At 51.7% G+C, this 18,529-nt stretch overlaps 1 protein-coding gene across 5 annotated transcripts in view; it reads right to left on the reverse strand.

Annotated features, from left to right (window-relative positions):
- VAV2 (vav guanine nucleotide exchange factor 2) overlaps positions 1-18,529 on the reverse strand; it is a 105,417-nt gene that overhangs the window by 44,452 nt on the left and 42,436 nt on the right. The window lies entirely within an intron of this gene.

Raw genomic sequence — 18,529 nt, forward strand, 5'->3', positions numbered from 1 at the left:
ACGGACCATCAGCCTTCCCTGCCACAGAGCAGCCACAAGTGATTCAACAACGACGTATTTCCATCAGCATTCAAGCAGGAACAACAAGACACCACCTCTCCCTGAAAGCTCCAATTCCTGGTGGAACTTTAATTGCTACACAGAATCTTCAATTATCATTTCTCAGTTCTCAACCACAAGGAATGGGTTCAGCGCCTCACAGACCCATTTTACTCTTGCCCAAATTCATCATTGCAAAGCTACATTGAAAAAACAAACCTATTATTTTTGGACTGGTTTCCCACCCACTTTCACAAATAGAGATGTCTGGATCCTGGACACTGATAAAGGGCTTCCTGAGCTGTCTGGGCTGCCCAGGGCCCAGCCCTCCTCCAGGCACCTGAGCACCATGGGGGGTGCTGCTGCCTGGGGCTGCCCTGCACCCAGCCCAGAGGCACCCCTCAGCGCTGCCTTCTTTAGGGACCGGTGCTGGGGGATGCTAAAGCACCTCCGCATGCAGCACCCAGGGGAGCAGGAGCCCCCAGTGCCCGACTTCATCCCTGGAGCTGCCACTGGTACTTGAAGCTTTTCTCCATCCCACATTATTACCCCAGAGCATCAGAGCTGCACCAGGGATCCTCATGCAAATCCTTCCCACTGCCAGAGCCACACAAGCACAGGCTGGTTTGGGGGATGCACACACACGGCTCCTCGGGACTGAGCAGCTCCTGTGCCAAACCCCCTCCCCTCCACCTCTTGCGACCTTCCTCACTCCAATTTTCCTGCTCCTTTCCCGTGAGCTCCCGCTGCGGCTGCCCCACGCGTGGTCCCAAAGCTGGGGCAGCAACAAAGGAACTGCCACAGGTTTGTATTTGGGGTTGACTTTCACACGGAGAGCAGAGAGGCTGAATTGTTCAACAAGGCACCCGAGACTGAATGTCAAAACTTGGCCAAGTTTCCCCCTGGTATAAGATGTCACCAAGGGGAGCTCAGCACAGAAAGGAGCTTCAGAGCAAGAGGGAATTTCCCTTGCACCTGGGATGCTCTATTGCCCCTGCACAATGCTTCTCGCAAGAGGGCTTCAACAAAGCATTCTTCCACATTTTGGAGATGTTGCCTCCGACACTGCCTGCTTAGCAAAGGATGGGGATGAAGGATTTCTTTAATTAGACAAAGCACTACTTTTGCTACTGCTGTCATGAGCATATTTGGGCCAATTTCTCATTCTCAAGAGCCCATCTGGAGAGCTACCAGACCATCACCCTGGCACGCCTGGTTTTACAGGGATGCCCTGGAGCCACTGATCACAGCCCATAATACTGTGCAGCTAGAGGAGGAACAGGAAACCTTCCCAAGCACAAATTCAGAGCCACAAATGCAAACACGATTAAGTTCCTCATTTTACTGCAATCTAACAAAAAAGCAGCTCTCCTGGCACGAAGCTCCCAGTGACACTGCCACCTCCACAGGAGGTGTTAAGCAAACCTGGCTCTTTGATTCCTTTTCACACCCCATCTCTTATGTGAGACTGTCTCTCATGTGCCCTGGCTTTGAAGAGCATCAAGCAAAGATGTGGCTTCTGGTAACGTCATGTTTCAGTGAGCAAACCCAAAGGGGCTGAGGAAGCCCTACCTGCAAACCACCTCCCTCCTGGTGCTGAGGGGCACACTGTTGTTTCAGTCTACATTTTTAAACAAGGTTGGCTTTGCCTTTAGAAAGGACACGAACAGCAACAGGAAAAAGCAAGTTAAAACAGAGCCAGGAGTCAAAGAAATCAGGTCTCACTCCCCAGATTGCCAGCAACTTTAAACACCGCTCCAGGCACCTTATGAAATCTCTGTGCTGCAGTCTCCCACCACTAAAATCCTCCCCAGTTAGGGAGAGGAGCTGGGACTCAGTTCATAAGCACCCAATAAAAGCTCCAGGGCTTGTCAAGGCAGAGCCATGGCATGGAGCATTGCGGAGCATTGCTGCCCGCCAGCGGGACCTGCACAGGCTGAGCCCAAACAGGGCGCAGAGGTACCACTGGCACCCCTGCTCCTGCTCCCACAGGGCTTAAAGCAGTCCCAGGGAAGTGCTAGGCTGACGAATGAGGCTCTCCTGCAGTCTATTATTAGACTTCTGAAGTAAAACATCAGTTTATGAATCGGTTATACCGCAGGTTCTGACTTCCAGGGAAATCCGAGAGCAAAGCACGCTGCTCCCCGTGCCAACTGCTGCTGCTTTGTTCTTGCATGAAAAGCCCCAAGCACTGAACATCCCAGCACATCAAAGCCTGGCACCTGGTTCCAGTGACGAGGCAGCACACACCGATGCGCTTCCCTCCTTGCCTCCCCGTGCTCCAGCTCCCAGAGCAGTGCTCAGGTACAAGAGCAAAGGGACCCACTTTGAGGCTCAGGTAAGAGCCTCCCTGAGCTCGGCACCTCCGAAAGCGTGGCTGTCCCGGCATCAGGGAGTGCTTTTCCAGCAACTCCCGCTGAGGCAGTAGCCAAGAGCAAGAAAAGCCAGGTGCAACCCCAGCTCCTCTTACAGCTCCTGCGCTCCAGCCCCAGCCAGGGAAGCCCTTAAGCATGCATTCAAGGGTAAGTAATCCTCCCAGTTTCAACAGGATTAAACAACATTCTTTAAAGTAAGTCAATCCTTGTGTGTTTGCTAAACTGTGCCTCAGTTTCTGTGCAAAGCAGCCTCTCATTTGCACAGAAACCCAGTAACATTTCCTGCCACTCCCAGCTCCCTGCGTCGTTTCGCACCCGCCTGCGGCCGCTGGCACCCAGGATCCCTGATCTCAGCTGAGGCTTTTCGGTCCTGCTGCAGTACAGGGACACGTTAATACCACGAACACAGGCAGGACGCTAAGTGCAGTTACAGCTCACTGGTTATTTATTCCTCCCCTTTCTCCTAGGGCCGCCTGGAAACGCGGAGTCTTTGGTTCCCAAGGCAGATGTATAACCAAAGAAAAAAGATTTCTTGCTGTGGGGCACCAATTCTCTTCAGGTCTGTGCTGATCACTTCATCAGCTCAGGTCTTTGGGCTTCCCCTCTCAAAACCACCTGGGAATCCAGCAGAACTGAGGCTGCTGCATCCTGGAAGTGCTCCTGGAGCACACCGGGACTAAGAGCTTCCAGATGTGCCAGTGCCTTGAACCAACACTCGCAAAGGCTTCAAGGACTGACACATCCTCATGGGTGAGCACCAGGTCAGTCAGTGGGGAGCACTGGGGGCTCTCCCGGCCCCATCCTCATGCAGCAATGTCCTGGGGAGCACCACTCAGCACTGGAAGGCGAGAGCATTGGCAAAGCCACTGGAATGTGCTGCTTGGGAAAACTACCTTTATCTGGGCATTTGTCTACTGAGAGGAGGAGGGCTGTGGGCTTACACAATGGGGGCTTAATGCAGATTATTGCTGTTATTACTTCTTCGCCCATTTCTCAATGCAATTTCCTCCAAGAAAACTGCTTTCAGCTTGAAAACATTACCCTGAAAGCTATAAATAACATCCTGCTGACAGTAAGATGCCACAAACAGAGCTATAACGGCAGCAGTGCAGGCGATGCGCAGCCAGATTTGCTCTACAGCCGACCTGCGAAGGATTAGTGGGAAATTTCGAGTGGTTTCACTGTCAAAGGTGAGGGATGCCCTTCACATTCCCGACCTTCCAGCTTGCCTTGTACGTTCAGGCACGAGCTAAATCCAGCCACGAGCTGGGCATTGCCTGACCACCACAGGCATGAGATGTGATCCATGCTGGGAACCAACAGAACCAGACACAGAGCACAAGGACCTTGCCTCTGATTTTAGGGGCTGAGCTGCAGAGGTCTTGTGGAGACTCCAGTTTAAAAAGGCACCAAGTTCTGCTCCGCATGGGAAAAAGAAAGAAAAGGGGGCGAGAATCAAGTGTGGGCCTGGCTCTCCTCACATTCACTGGTCACTGCAAGAATCCTGGATGAGGGAAGAGATGGGATAAACCAAACAAAACTATCCCCCACAGCAGCACCTCCAGAAATCCAGCCCTTTTCCTCTCCCTTACCAGGAACACTTTGCTTTAGGAATTACACATTGGAAAATAAACTAAAGCCAAACAAAAAGCAAAGGTTAAGGTTGCTGCTCTCCTGTTTCCTCCAGCGCTGCTTATTGCTGATGGCATCTGCCTGCGTCTACAAAACTCTCAAACAAACTCACTCCTTGCTTGAAAAAACAAACTACCCAAACCCAAACTAACACCTGCTTCTAACGAGGAGCTCTGCAAGCAGGAATAACACGGGGCAGAGGCCTCGAGCTGCCATCTCTGCACACGCTTCAGAGGGGTGGAGGGTGAAGGTGATTTCAGAGCCTGAAAGTACAGGGAGCAGCATCCTGGTTTGCCCCTAAACCCATGAGGAGCAGAAGAAACCCCCAGGCCTCCGGAACAGGCAGCACAGGCGATTGGTGAGTGCAGCTGGGGCAGGCACGGGCTCTGCCCTCAGCACACCAACAGCACGGGGTGTCCCCATGAGGAGTCCCCACACCTGAGCTTTGCTTTGGAGTGGGCTTGCAATCAGGAAGCTGCAAGCCAGGCAAGCACAGAGTCACCTCTGCCTCTGGGAACTGCGGGGATTCCAGCCAAGGGCATTGCAGAAGTGCAGGATGCTGCAGGAGAGGATCCCCCTTCCCCTGGTATTGACAGGATTTGTTGAAACAGATGGAGCAAACAGCTCGGCGGCTGCCCAACACGGCTCTCCAGACCTGCTTCCCAGAAACTGGCTTAAGTCCGTATTAAGTTTAATCCTTTTTGATCAAGCCCTTGGATGTAAGCAAAAAATATTCCAGATTTTGCCATACCTTTAAGCCCCCATTTCCACTCTGCCCTGAAACGGAGCTGGGCGGTCCGAGAAAAGCATACGGAGACCACGAAGAGGCTTAGGGACATTTTGCAAGTGCAGGTTGCTCTGGTTGGAGCTTTAGATGCTCCATAGCCAGTGATAAGGAGGAATCCCTCACACACACCAGTGCCTGCCTGTTTCTACCCTCGATCTCCCTGTCCTGCACACCTAAATTGGAGGGGTGCGTCCCAGCCCTCTGCTGCCTGACCCTGACATTGGCCTGAGCCGCTCACACGCCTCCGTCACCTCTGGCTCTCCCTGCAGACACAGAAAGCAGCTACGTTACATGTCAGAAGCCAAAACGGGCTTTCCACCGCTAATATTCTGACTGCAGAAACACCCTCAGTTCCTGCCGCTTCGTTACTCAAAGGATGGCTCTCAAAATAGCAAGCACCGACTTCCCCAAAGCCATGATTGACTCGAAGCCTCAGCAGAGACTTTCAGAGAGGATCTGGCATCCAGAGCCCCCTCCCAGAGCGGTTCCTGTACTCCCAAAGGGACGGCACGGGCGGTGCCATCAGATCACGATCTCTGACGCTCACAGCCACGTTTTTTCCAAGGCTTAATTCCATTATGCCAATTAATCTATTTACACCTGCAGAAAGGAGCCTGGCGCTGATGGAGAAGCAATCCTCAAAGCAGCTTCCAGAGACTCCGACAGCCAGAAACCACCTCCCTTCCTCACACACAGCAACAGTGGAGAAATACACCCACAAAGTGCTTTGATTTGACTATGTTAAATTTAGTCTCTGCTCTGCCCCTGCAGACAGCACATTTACTGCTGTGTGGGTGACTGAAACACGCATCACTCACAGCACACTGCAAACTGGTGCACGAAGGAACTGCAGTGAAAGACACTCAAACACCGGCCCCCTTTGCGGGGTGTGCAAGGTCACAGCTCACAGATTACAGGGCAGAAGGGAAGCTGGGTGGATTTCCACGGTCACTACGGTACAGAGGGTGAGACAAGGTGACCTAAGGGTCCCTCCAGACCTAACAAATCCATAAAGCTGTGAAAAAATACAATACAAAAAAATGTCATAGGCCAGGTCTTGGCTGCCTCCAGGAAAGAAAAGATAAGAGTCAGGCATGAGGTTTTCAGTCAATGATTTAAGGAATGTAAATAGCTTTGTTGAAGATGCTCAGGCAGATTTCCCAGCTGGATGCTCGGCCATGAGCTCAGTTTCACTCTCAGGACCTGCAGCACATATCAGGATGGTTTAAACAGCAGGAAAAGCAAAGGTGAGTCCTGGCTCCACCGGAGCAGGGTGGGAAGCACTGTGCAGAGCATTCACAACCCAGGGGAACACGGTCCCAATGCCCCGGCACAACCCCATTCAGTGTGCGGTGATGGGAGTTACATCAGCTCCTCAGTGATACCGTGGGACTCCACAAGTGTCACAAGCTGTTTATCTGCTGCTAAAATGTGTTTAAAAATTAATAGGAACAGATTGAGCAAGCGTGGAGCACACAGAAACCAGGAGCTTTGAGGAATCTCAACGTGCAACGCTAAAATCGCGCTGGCTGGAAAGAGCAAGCTCCATCCCCGGCACAGGAAAGGGATGCCAAAAACACACACCCATGAGCACACGTTCATCCACAGAAAGGGAAGAGCAGCTCCAGCCACTCTGCGCTCTTTCTTCCAGCCCCTTAGTCAGCCATCTGGGACAAAGAGCAGTGGTGGCACGGCGGGGTGCAGGGGGAGGGAAAAATAAAGGACTCGATCTCTGTGTTCATAGAGGCTCCCTTCAGCACAGCCCATGCTAAGGGCTCGGGGTGTGGATGTACGTCGCTAACAGAGGTCATCCGTTCTGCAGCAAGATGGATGTGAGCCCTTGACAACGAGAGAATAGCAAGGCCCCGGCACCACGTCGGGCATTTACCAATGGGCTAAAATGGGGAGAAAACCAGCAGAAAAGGAACAAGAATGACTGGTCCCCAAAAGGCAGGGCCGCAGAGCTCTGGACAGCATCATAAATAACAGCTAACACCTAGAACTGCATCCCAAGGGCCACTCATGCAAATCTGAAGATGAGCTCAGAGCAACCATGACAGAAATAACTGCTGTTGTTAGGCACAAGCAGGCGAGGAGCAGAGCTCCACAGGAAACTCCTCCCTGGAGCTCCTGTCCAGAATAGATAGACTGCAATAAAATGGGCTGTTTTCTGCAAGTGAAGCTCCTGGAAATGCCTGACAAGTATTTACTTGTAGTAAGGAATGGAACAGGAAACTAATATTTGTTCTTAGCCAGCTCTCTTGACATTTCCTTACGGCAGTAGGGGCACCAAGAGCACACTTAACCTGGAGGTTGAAGTCTTACTGACTTCACCACAGCTAACAAGGAAAGCAGCTGAGGTTGCACTGCACACGGCATCGTACATAGCACGAAACTCAAAAACCACCCAGGTCAGAGCGAGACCCTGCTCCGGTACCTCACGGGGGGCTCAGACACGGCCACAAGCCCCGCACCATGAAAACCCAGGCTGCAGAAAACTCAGGAGTGGGACAGCAAAAAGAAGAGACAGCTTTGTGCTGGGATGTTTCCCAAGAGGAATGTTGGGGTTATCCAATGAAAAAATTAAAAAGGCAGTTTTTCATTCGAATCCACAAACATTCAAACAAAATCTTTTCCATTTTTGGACAAAAACACCGCAAATTTCCCCTGAAAATTGAGTTTTAATGACTTTTCCCCATCTGCTCTAAAGGACGTTCTTTGTTCAATGCATTTCTTTTCCATGACATGTTTTGCCCAGATGTAGATGATGTGCCTGGACTGCAGAAAAGAGCATTTGATAGCACCACCAAAAGATAACCAGCTCAGACTAACCCTCGCAAAAGGAAACCTTTCATTTCACATCAAGTCCTCTGCACTGAGCTGCACCGATATCACTTCATCAACCCGCAGAGCAAACCAGTCCACAGGGATGGATCTGAAAGGCTTGAGTAATTCCACATCAAAATGAACCGTACTTGGATGAGGCTTCCACCAAAGCATCAAGACAGAACAAGACAGGCTGCGAGAGGAAAGAGAGAAAATACATTATTGTCAAAAAGGCATTCCCCTTAGGAGTACAATCTCCACAAAAGCGCTTATCCATGCGCACTGTGTTCGATTCCACATTCCGCACTTCTGACACACATTGTGCCGGGTACTTGGATAATTATGCTTGACTTATCTAGCAATATAACATCCACACGTGTGGCTTTACAGGAGCAGAATCCGTGTCTGAGCAAGGGAAGGGAAGAGACCTCTAGACAACGGGTGTCTGCTTATGCGTGCTCCCTGCTCTGAGAGTACACAAAAGAAACGCTGAAGTGAACTGTCCCTCGCTGGCTGTCAAGGGGATTCCAGCAGCACGAGTGCTCAGCAATGAGGGAAGTGTCAGTGAGTGCCAGGGGACTCATGTGTTCAAGAACCACAGTGTGAGCTTCTGCACAGCACCAGCAGCGCGGGCGGGCTGGGATGGACACCTCACCCCAGCACAAGGGGAAATAAGCAATAATACAAACAAATACATGAGAAGCACAAGCTGTGAGCATGCAGCTGTGGGGCTCTGCCTGCTCATCACCTGAGTTTGCATCTGGGACATGTAAGCACTCTGCTGCTCCACATGCCATTCCCCTCAAGCCCAAACCCAGTGTAAAGAAGCATGTTGGTAAGGTATCAGAGTGGAAACGGTACTCCCTGATGGGGAAAAACTGCAGAAGAAGGGTCCAGAACTGTATTAAACTGTACTAAAAAGCTGGCGCAGAAATAAGTCCAAACATCTATCCGTAAAGCAGCTCAGCTCTCCAGGGCTCAGTTTAGCAGACATCCTTTCATTAGAGAGTCACTGAAGATGACTCTTGAGCAGTTCCAATAAGGAATAGGTGGATAGAAAGGGGAGACTTTTTTCCCCACTAAGATTACAGAAGGGCCTGAGACAGAAATAAGAGAAAACCTGATCCAGGCCTTGGTTGCTGCCCAGCTCATTAACCCACACAGTGAGCACCAAGGTCTGGACTGATCACAGGCTGAGAGCTCTTTCACTTGGAGGGTCACTGGACTCCAGGGTGGCTCATTCAGAGAGACAAGCGGTAGGCACATGAATGATGCCAATGAAAAAGCCTAAAGGGAAGGGGATGAAAAGTGGGGCTCCACGGCCAGCACAGCAGCAGATCTGCTCCATGTGCACCTCTAACGGAGCTGGCTAGCACATGGGGTGAAGGGCCCGATGCCTTTTATCACAGAAACCCCCAAACAGGAATGCAGCGGCTTGGAAGAAGCTTCCACCTGCACCGCCCTGGAGAAAGATCTTTCACATCTTCTGCCTGGCTCCCCCCAGCCGAGGGCAGGAACTGCCCCGTCCCACCACGCAGCAAGGAAGCAGCATCCTCCCTGTGAGCACCGGGGTGAGGCTCCCACGCCACAGCTGATGCTTTTCAGCACCAAAGCGCTGCCAGTAACGACTCTTCCCAGGCCTCAGTCCTTCCCGCTAAACCTTGGGTCCGCTCCAGATCCATCACTGCTGTACATTATTTACCCTCATTATCATCAAGGCCTTGGTGTGCAAGCACAGACCGAGGTGCTGTAAACTGATCTGGTGGTTGTGTGCCCTCCGAGCATGCACTGCACTGCCACGGCCCCTTTCCACGACAGATAACTCTGATTTCTCAAACACGGCACAAGCAGAGGAGCTGCTCCAACCATCACACAAATCCCCACACAGCAAAGAGGAGAGGACAAATACCTGGAAAGCACTGAGAATGAAATGGAAAGGATTACAGAAATCATCTAATGGGCTTCAGAAGACCGCAGCCAGCATCAGCACCATGGGCTGTCCAGCTACCAAGGAAGACAACATCAACCTCCACCCTAAGTTTCAACTAAAACATTAAACAATGATGTGACATGGTCTTTGCTACGTTCCGGGTTTAACCACCTGATGGTTTCTACCCACAGCCCTGTCCCCAGAGCAAACACTTAGACATGCTGCATTATCTAATCCCAAAGGTGGCAGAAACGGGATGGAGATTTTAACAGTGACAATCACATCACACTTCAGCTTTTTCCACTTTGAATACGAAGAGAGCAGGAGTTGTGACATGTAAAAAACCGCACTGTTAACAAGAACATTAAAAATGCAGCTATTTGGCCCTAAGGCCCACAGAGGAAGAAGTTTCATTATCCAAGTCTAAGAACATCATTATACTTTAATATTTTTTGCAATACAAAAGGGAAGTGTTTTGGCTCACTCTGCACTCCTAAGGCTGCACCTGAACAGGAACCCTGAGGTGAGCACCACTTGCCTGTCCATGGCACCTGGGAGCCCAGCGATCCCCCGGAGCAGCCTCCCCCAGCTTACCCCCTCCACCTCCCACACATGTTTGTGAACAGAGCACCAGCTCTGTGCACCCCTGTCTCCTCTCCCCCTCCAGGGAGATGCTCATTTCAGCCAAAAACCAACATTATCATCAACCTTTAGGAGATCTGACAATTTCAGCGTCACACCGACAACCTGTACCACCTTAACTGGGCTTCTCCAGGCACTGGGGCTGGCCTGCCAGAGCCCCCCAACACTGGGCTGGGTTTTGCTGCTGCTCTCACTCAGGCCCATGTGCAGCCGGTGCCGGATCCAAGCAGCTCAAATCCAAGCCGCTTGCTTGGCACTAAAATCTGGTTTCCATAGAAACAGTTACATAGCATGTAGGAGCTAAATCTTATTTACTTAGTAAAAGAACAGGGCTTTCCAGGCTGTGATTTAGACCTAGGGGCAAGTGCAACATTACTGGGAATACAAAGATTTCATGGTGGCAAAAAACATGCCTTTTAAACAAACAATTTAATATCAATTATTATAACAAACTGACACTCGTCCTCTTGAAAAGGTCCCCAACCCCCTGGCTTTCCTCAGGAATACCTGAATTTGATTTTTTAGTAAATGCCAGTGGGGTTTGGCAGATTGATTCCTTTCCTCTTTCTCTGCTCCCCCAGTCAGAAATAATCCCGCTCACAAATGAGGAAACCTGCAGTTAGTTAATGACTGCAACTTGGGCATAGCCAGCACTTAAAGTGGCTTGACCTCAAGTCTAACGAGATACCCTCTAACTAAGCTCACTGCTTGGGCTCTCAGTTCTTCAGCAGATATATTTAGAGCAGAACTGGTGCAACGTGCACAAATCACTTCTCTCTCCTGTTACAAGTAGAGACAGGCACTGATCACCGGAACACCTTCACTGTGCTGAAATGCTGTGTTGTTTGCAGAACACTTAATTCTGGGTGCATCCCGTGTTCTCTGCTAAGAGCAGCAGTTACTTGTGTACCCCCAAACACAAGCACACACAACCTGTTAATGCTTTGAGCCATAAGATTTATAAGTTGGAGATACCCTTAAAATGACTGTGCCTTGCCCTGAACAATTGCAGAGTTGGAATATGTATTATTTCGGATGAATAATACATGATGGTGATGTAAATCCAGTCCCAGGTGAGAACATGCTCTCCAGCAAGGAGCAGGGAGGTTTCGGGATGCACTGTGCTGTCTGGAGGTAGCGTTCATCTCTTTGCTAACAAAGGGAGTTGCTGCCCTGGCACAGAAAAGGGGCTGCAAAACTCTAATGGTATTCAAACCCTGTGCACATCGCTCCCCATGACAGCCCAAATCTCTTCCCCCCAGAGCCCCTGGGGCCAACGCCAGCCCAAATCTCTTCCCCCCAGAGACCCTGGGGCCAACACCAGCCTTGCTACTGGGAACTGGGGTCCATTTAAACTAAATGAAGCACTTGCAAACATTCCCTTACCTGGGGATGGGGGGGAGCAATTGCTTTGGGAAAGGTCACTGGATAAAGACGACCTGCACAACCTGGGGAAGGATTCTGCCTGATCCCCTTTAACAGGGCCCAGCCACGCTCCTGCCAAGGCACAGATTTTGCTGAGTGTGGAGAACAGCATGGGCTGCCCCGGAACAGCCTCGTCCCCGCAGTCCCTGTGCCACATCTCACCCATGAATCCAGAGCAGCTCCTCCTCAGGCCATGTCCTGCTGCGCTGGACCAGAACACCCAGAAACCATCACAGCTCTGGACAGACATCACAAAGCTATTCTTCAGATGACTGTGGAAGGGAATTCTGAAGCCAGCCTGACAGCATCTGATGGCTGCTCATTAGCAGAGCCTGCGATGACATTGCTCGTGGCTCTGCCAGGGTAATAAAGGAACGAGCCAGCAAACAAAGCAAAAATCAATATGGATGAGTGTAATATTTTTCATAATGTCTTTATTGTGCACAGCTTTCCTCACACAGCTATTATTAGACACTTTCTCTTCCTTTCGCAGGGAGTGAAGAGATGGGAATTGTTCTTATTCACAACTGCCACAGCAGAAAGTCATACACTGATTTCATCATCCCCGAAGAGTTTATGAATTAAACCCAAATAAGACCAGACTAAGTCAAACATTCATCCTCACTGGTGGAGCTGGTTTCGCTGCTCATGGGTAGCTGGGGACATCCATGCAGCACCGGGTATCCCTGAGCTGCGGAGCAGGAAACAGACTGAGCCCCTGGATGCTCATGGTAGGAGGAAAGGAAGAAAAACTCCACTCAACAGGAAACTTTGCCAGCAAACGCAGCAGAATCGCATCCTTCCCGCCAACATCCTTCCTATGAAAACAGTGACCCCAAATGACTGATGCCAAAGAGAGGGTTTTGCACTGGATGTGAAGGCTCAAAGCCATAAGCAGACCGTGCTGTGTCACAGGGAACTGTGCTGGACACCGGGCAGACAGATGAGAGATGGCTCATGAGGGTCCTCCTGCCCCAAAAGAGGTGACACACAGTGAGAAGCAGGGCTGGCTTGGGGAAACACCAGGCTTCCACCACCAGCAACCTGGACCAGAGGCTGACACACTGGACACCACCTCCCTGAAGCCAGGCTTCCCACACCCAGCAGTGCAGCACAGGGGGCTGAAGCCCTGGTTTTGGGGTGCTTTCCTCTCCCTAGCATTATGGGTGGATCCACTCCAGGCTGCATTTACTCATTGCACAGGGGGTGCTGCAGGGTAAGCTTGGAAGCACCATGATTCCAGGCAGGAGCACTGCCCAGCAGGCACCCCCCCATCCCTGCTGGGACTGCAAGGGATTGATGCCTCCCAACATCAATTAGGGACAGTGAAAATTACCTTAATTCCCCGCAGTGAACCAGCACCCGCCAAGGTCAGAGCAAGCTGCGCTTTGAGGCTCAGTGTGCGAAAAGCTCTTGGACACAAAGGTGAAACACTGACAGCAGAACCTTTGCTGCACAGCAACAGGAGTTACCTGCCTGCCTCAAAAAGCCACTGCCACCCTCCTCTGTCCCCTGTGTCTCCTCCTGACAGCCTCACTCCCACTGCTCGGACTGCTCTCTGGCACAGTGCAATAAGAGCAATGCTTTCACAAGGTCCTCAGTCTGTGAGCATCACCCCCTGTCAAAGGACACTGGACCCTTATGGCACCTGCTGGATGCAGAAAGGGTTCTTACACATTGAGGTCCTCTTGTCCTGCTGCTGCCAGCACAGTGCTGGGCTGAGCTCACCTCCAAAGCAAACCTGAGGCTGCTGAGCCCCAGGCCCACTGCAGCCGGGTGCCGGCCAGCACTGGAGCCTCCCCAGAGCCACAGACACCAACACACCTTGCTGCTGCCTGGTCACTGTGCTCTGCCCCACTAACAGTGCAGCTGATGCCTTCAAAGGCTGCAGGGGAATCACTGCTTTTACGTGCAACCAGGTGGGTTTTGATACCTGTACCTGGGCTGTTGAATATAATAAGGGACAAAAGGAAATGATTCCTCTGTGGCTTTTCTCTTGGTGAGTACGCAGAAACCATTGATTAAAAATGAGAAATGAGAAGAGGAAGTAGCCCTCTGCTTCATAAACAGCTTGAGATACAATGGTTTATACTGTACATAAATTTAAACAGAGGAATAAATAGCCTCCTCCTGGATACTGGCCTAAGCAAAACGATGGCAGGACGGAGACAGCGCTGCAGGGCTGGACCATCTGCACTTAGCACGGACGATAAGACCTAAATGAGGGCAGATGAGGAGGTTTTACCTGTCTCAGAAGTAGCTGGGCTCAGCGCGAGGTTCCCGGCCCAGCTCAGGCCCTGGCAGCGGGAAGATGCAGCACAGGAAGCAAACAGCACAGGCGGAGCAGATGTGCACAAACATCACCAGGGCTGCGGCAGCAGTGGGGCTCTGCAGCCCCGCAGCACACAGCAAGGTGTGCACAGCTGCAGAAGAGCCCCAGCACAGAGCTGGGGGAGCGCCTGTGCTCCTCCATAGGAGCAAACCCACCTGTGTGAGGATCCCTCACAAAGGCAGAAATCAGCCTCTGCCAGCCCAGAGCGCGCTGCTCTGCTTTGGGCTAGAAGGAAACCACATCCTCGGGAGCACTCCGCACAGCAGCAGGTCCCACATGAGCCCTGCCCAGTCCCGCACTGGTGCTCCTGGTACTTCTCACCTCCAAACACGTCCCAGCCATTAACGAACCCCACAGAACCCCTGGGAACTCTCAGTGCCATTCTTCAGATGGAAAAACTCACGGTCAAAGACGTTGATGGATTTGGCCAAGAGGAGGAACAGGCGGATGGTGCTGGGAGCCCCAGGGCAGGGAGGGAGCTGAGCCATGCCCCACGCAGCCAAGTAGAGCAGAGCTGTATTTACATCAACCAGCAGGTCTAAAAGCAGGGAGCCACGGCAGGCAGGGCAGCTCTGTACAAAGGGGAGTGAGAGCCCTGTGCTGAAGTAGTATTTATTCTACCGAGCGCTCGTGGGATGGTGCGAGGCACCACGGGCTCTGCCACCAGTGTAACCACGACCGTGCCGCACTGAACCGGGCAGCTCGGGCCAGGCAAAGACAGAGGAAAAGCTCAAGGATAAGACACAGCCCGGTAAAGGGATTTTCTCCTGCACCCTCGTCCAGATTCCCACCAGGAAAACATGAGCGAGTTAATTCACTGCACCATCGGGTCCGTGGGGCAGCGGGTAGCAGAGGCTGAAGAGCGCTTGCTTTTGGCAATGCAACCTCCACCACTGTGCCAACCACTTGAGCCTTGCACTGCGGATGGGATCTTGGAGGTGTTATTGTTGGAGACAGCAGAATAAATCTCCAAGGGCATCACGGAAGAAAGGGAGGAATCAAACCCTGTTTAACTCTTTGGGAGTGAAAAAACAGTATGGAAAATACACTTGAGGATGCAGAGCATAGCGGGGCTCCCTCCTCCCTTTGCTTCCCCAGCAAAATGTGCACAAACACATCCTGTGGCTGGCGCTTTTCATCCGCTGCCAAGGAGATAAAGCGAATTCCTGCTGCTCAGGCGGTGCGAGGCCGCGCCAGCCCCGGCTGGAGCCGAGGCAGGCTGGAAATGTGCCCTTCCTTCCAGGGGACACGGGGTCCTGCCACCACCCCCTGCGGCACGGGGCAAGGGGCAACGGCCACTTCGCAGAGCTTCAGCCACAACCTCAAGCCATGGCTCCTTTAGGTGGGCCATGGGGAAGAATGACTCTGTTTATCCCAGCAGCAGCCTGGCGCAGCTGCTGCATGTCCACACAACACAGACCCATCTGTCTACGCTTCCTTAAGCTCCAACCCAGCATCTGGGCAGGGGAACCAAGCAGCTAAAGGCCTGCCAGAATGGTACAACCTGGCTCCCAGCACAGCGCAGGAGGGGACGGGGAAGTTTCCCTTCTAGTTCCCAGTGTTTCCGCACGCACTGGCAGCCACTTTCTCCATTTGCAATCAACAGCATCCAACAAGCGCGCGGCGAGGAGCTACGGCAAGGTTTGCCCGTAGAGGTTTCTGCATCCATCTCCACAGCATCAAATCAAACCATCTGAAACCCCAGCTGAAAGGTGCACTTCCTCACTGCCAAACCTCCCTCTGGCACTTCTGCACATCAGTGGCCCCAGAGAGTGCTCAGCAGCACTCACAGCGTTAGCTGCTCACACCATGCGAATGCTCCCAGTGCTGAGGCTACAAGTCCGAGCAACCCCAGATTTCCAAAAGCATCGGTGGTTTCACAGCCTGAGGCAAATCCTCAGAGCTCTGCTCTGCCTCTGAAGCGCTGAAGCACCACTCGCCTCCAAAAAACCCAGCGTGGGGCTTGTTTCCTTAAATCTGAAGCCACTGCAGACCCTTATCTTCCTAAAAGCTTGGCCCTGTTCATCGTTTAATCCCTGCACTAAGGATACAATTGCATTTTAGCAGCTGGATCTTCTCCCCAGCCAAAAGCCCCTTCCCGAAGTGCATCCCACAAAACCCCTGGCATCAGCGCTCGCCCAGCCCTGCATCCATAGGCAGAAGAGCAGCACCACAATAAAGCTGCATCAGCAACACCATGGTACAGGGCTGCTGCTCGACTACTTTAATTTCCCACACTCATGAAGCACCTTGGGAACTGATTTATAAGTACAGTAGAAAACCTCATTGGAATCAAAACTAATTTATAGACTCAAGAGAAACAAATTGACATTTTCTAGATCACACAGCACCGCTGTAAATCAATTTCCATTGTGTGCCCCTGGTGCAGGCTGCTTCCAGCCTCTGTAAATAAATGCCACGGGTAATGAGTTCTGAAACAACCAGCCTGAAAGTAACACGGAAAATGACAGTCACCGAAAAATCCTCCTGCTGCCAAGAAGCCCAACTGCAGATTAAAATGATTGCCCAAATCCAAGTGACGAGGTGGAGGAGAGCAAGGAGCTGAGCAAGGAGCTGATTTTGTGCCTTTTGTTTGCTTTAGCTCCCTCCTCCAAAGCCAGGGAGGATGCCGAGTCCTCTTCTCGTGAGTGACTGCTCCTCCATAACAATAATAATAAATGATGATGATGATGATGATGATAATAATAATAGATAATCACTGCTGGAGGAGGGCAAGCTGTGCCCCTGCACAGGCAATGAACCTCCAAGAGATCTCAGTAAGGCAGGAGGGAACAGTTGCCAGCCCTATGCAAGGAAGGGCTTTTGCATGGACAGAAGAGCTACAAAGAGCCCCACAAACCCATAACGCACTCATTAGCACACCATGGGGTCAATGAGGAAATTGCAAACTGTCACTTCCTGGGGGATAACTGTCTCCTCCAGCTGAAGCTGTGTAAGTCAGAGTTTGAAGATCCCATCACCATCACCTTCGCTCTGGGAAGAGGCAGGAGATGGGTGCAACCCAGGTACCAGGTTTTGTACTGAGCAAGAGAGGAAGTCTTGGAAAAACCTGAAAACCACCTGGGATGAGCGCACCCATCACTGTACGCGTGAGTTCCTGTGTTCTGTCAGCTCTGCTGCAGACCTGGCTGTCATGGAGCAAGATGCTTTCCATGCCATCTGCTCTTTGATTCTGAAGGCTCAACTCCACGGGGAGAGGCAAGACTCTGTTTATCAAACCTGAGGGAGTTCACATGCTCCTCAGGGCATCTCTCCTGGTCCTCGAGCATCAGTTGAGCCAAGCGGGAGCAGCCCCTGCCCTCTGGCTGCTTCCTTGGCAGGGATCCACTGTTCGCATGAAGCTTTAGGATGCTTGAGGATGAAAGGTGAAGGATGGCAGCAGGGTCAGCAGCTAGGGCATCTCCCTGGGGCCTGCCAAGCACCCAAATAACCCCTGATACAGAGCGGTCCTCCGACCACTTGATGTACAAAAGAAATGTGAATTTATGTAATAGAAATGCTAATTCAGCCCTGAGGCCGTTCTCCTGTACGTGCCCAGGAGCCTCCCAGCACACATGTGCTTCAGAGGCGAGTTACTCAGAAAATAAGAGCGAAGCTAATTACTGGTCCCAGTGCACTAAAGCTTTTGTTATGGTTCAGAAGGAAAAGAAACAAAAAAGACCAGTGTAGAAAGAACTGGAGTGACTCAAATTTGTCTTCCATTAAGAAAAGCCTGGCTAAGACGGATCTGCACTCAGCGAAACGAAAGGCAAGGCCGGGTCCCATCTGTCCCTGTCTGCAGCACACACGCCGTGTCCATGTGTCCATGGCAGGGAAGGGGATGCAGACTGAGGCGATGGGGGAGCAAGGGCAACCTGAGCCACCCTGGGTCCTCACACCTGGGCTCTCCCAGCCCCAGCTCACCCCCTGGGGATGGGGATGGGTGCCCGGACTTTATAAAATACTGATGTGTAGAGAACTGGAAGACTCTCTGGGAATGAGACAGGCTTCTTGAAACAGACACACAGTGACAGTGGTGGGCTAGCAGCAGCACTGGTCCCTGTCCAGAGACACTGCACAGCCCAGAGGCAGCCCTTGCAACACACAAGTTCATCATCTCCTACCACAGGCAATGGGGATGGAGCTCCCTGCGCTCACCCTCCTGCTTGGGAAACGCAGCACCCAGCAGAAACTAAACTGGGCTGCAGTGCAAAGTTTGCAGCTGAGAGCTCAACAGGGTTGATTTGTGCTTCCCAGCTACAAAGAGATGTCCCTGTTTGCCAAGTATTTCACCTTGGCTTGGCAAAGAACCATCAACCAAAGGCACCTAAGTCACGAAAGCTCACCATAAAAGCCTTGGCACTGAGTAAAAGCAATATCTAGGTGTCCTGCTCAAAGAGGGACTGAGAGACAGATGGAAACTCCATATGACTGCTTTATATATCCAACAGCTTTCTATACTTAGCCACCTGCAAAGGGAAACGTGCGGCTGCCGAGAACAATGGCAGCAGCTCCTGACACCGCGCCGTGCCCGGGGAGAG

The sequence above is a fragment of the Neopsephotus bourkii genome, unplaced genomic scaffold (genome assembly GCF_033783945.1).
Source record: "Neopsephotus bourkii isolate Nb327-2 ecotype Australia unplaced genomic scaffold, CSIRO-AGI_Nbou_v1 NB_659, whole genome shotgun sequence".
Taxonomy (NCBI): Eukaryota; Metazoa; Chordata; class Aves; order Psittaciformes; family Psittacidae; genus Neopsephotus; species Neopsephotus bourkii.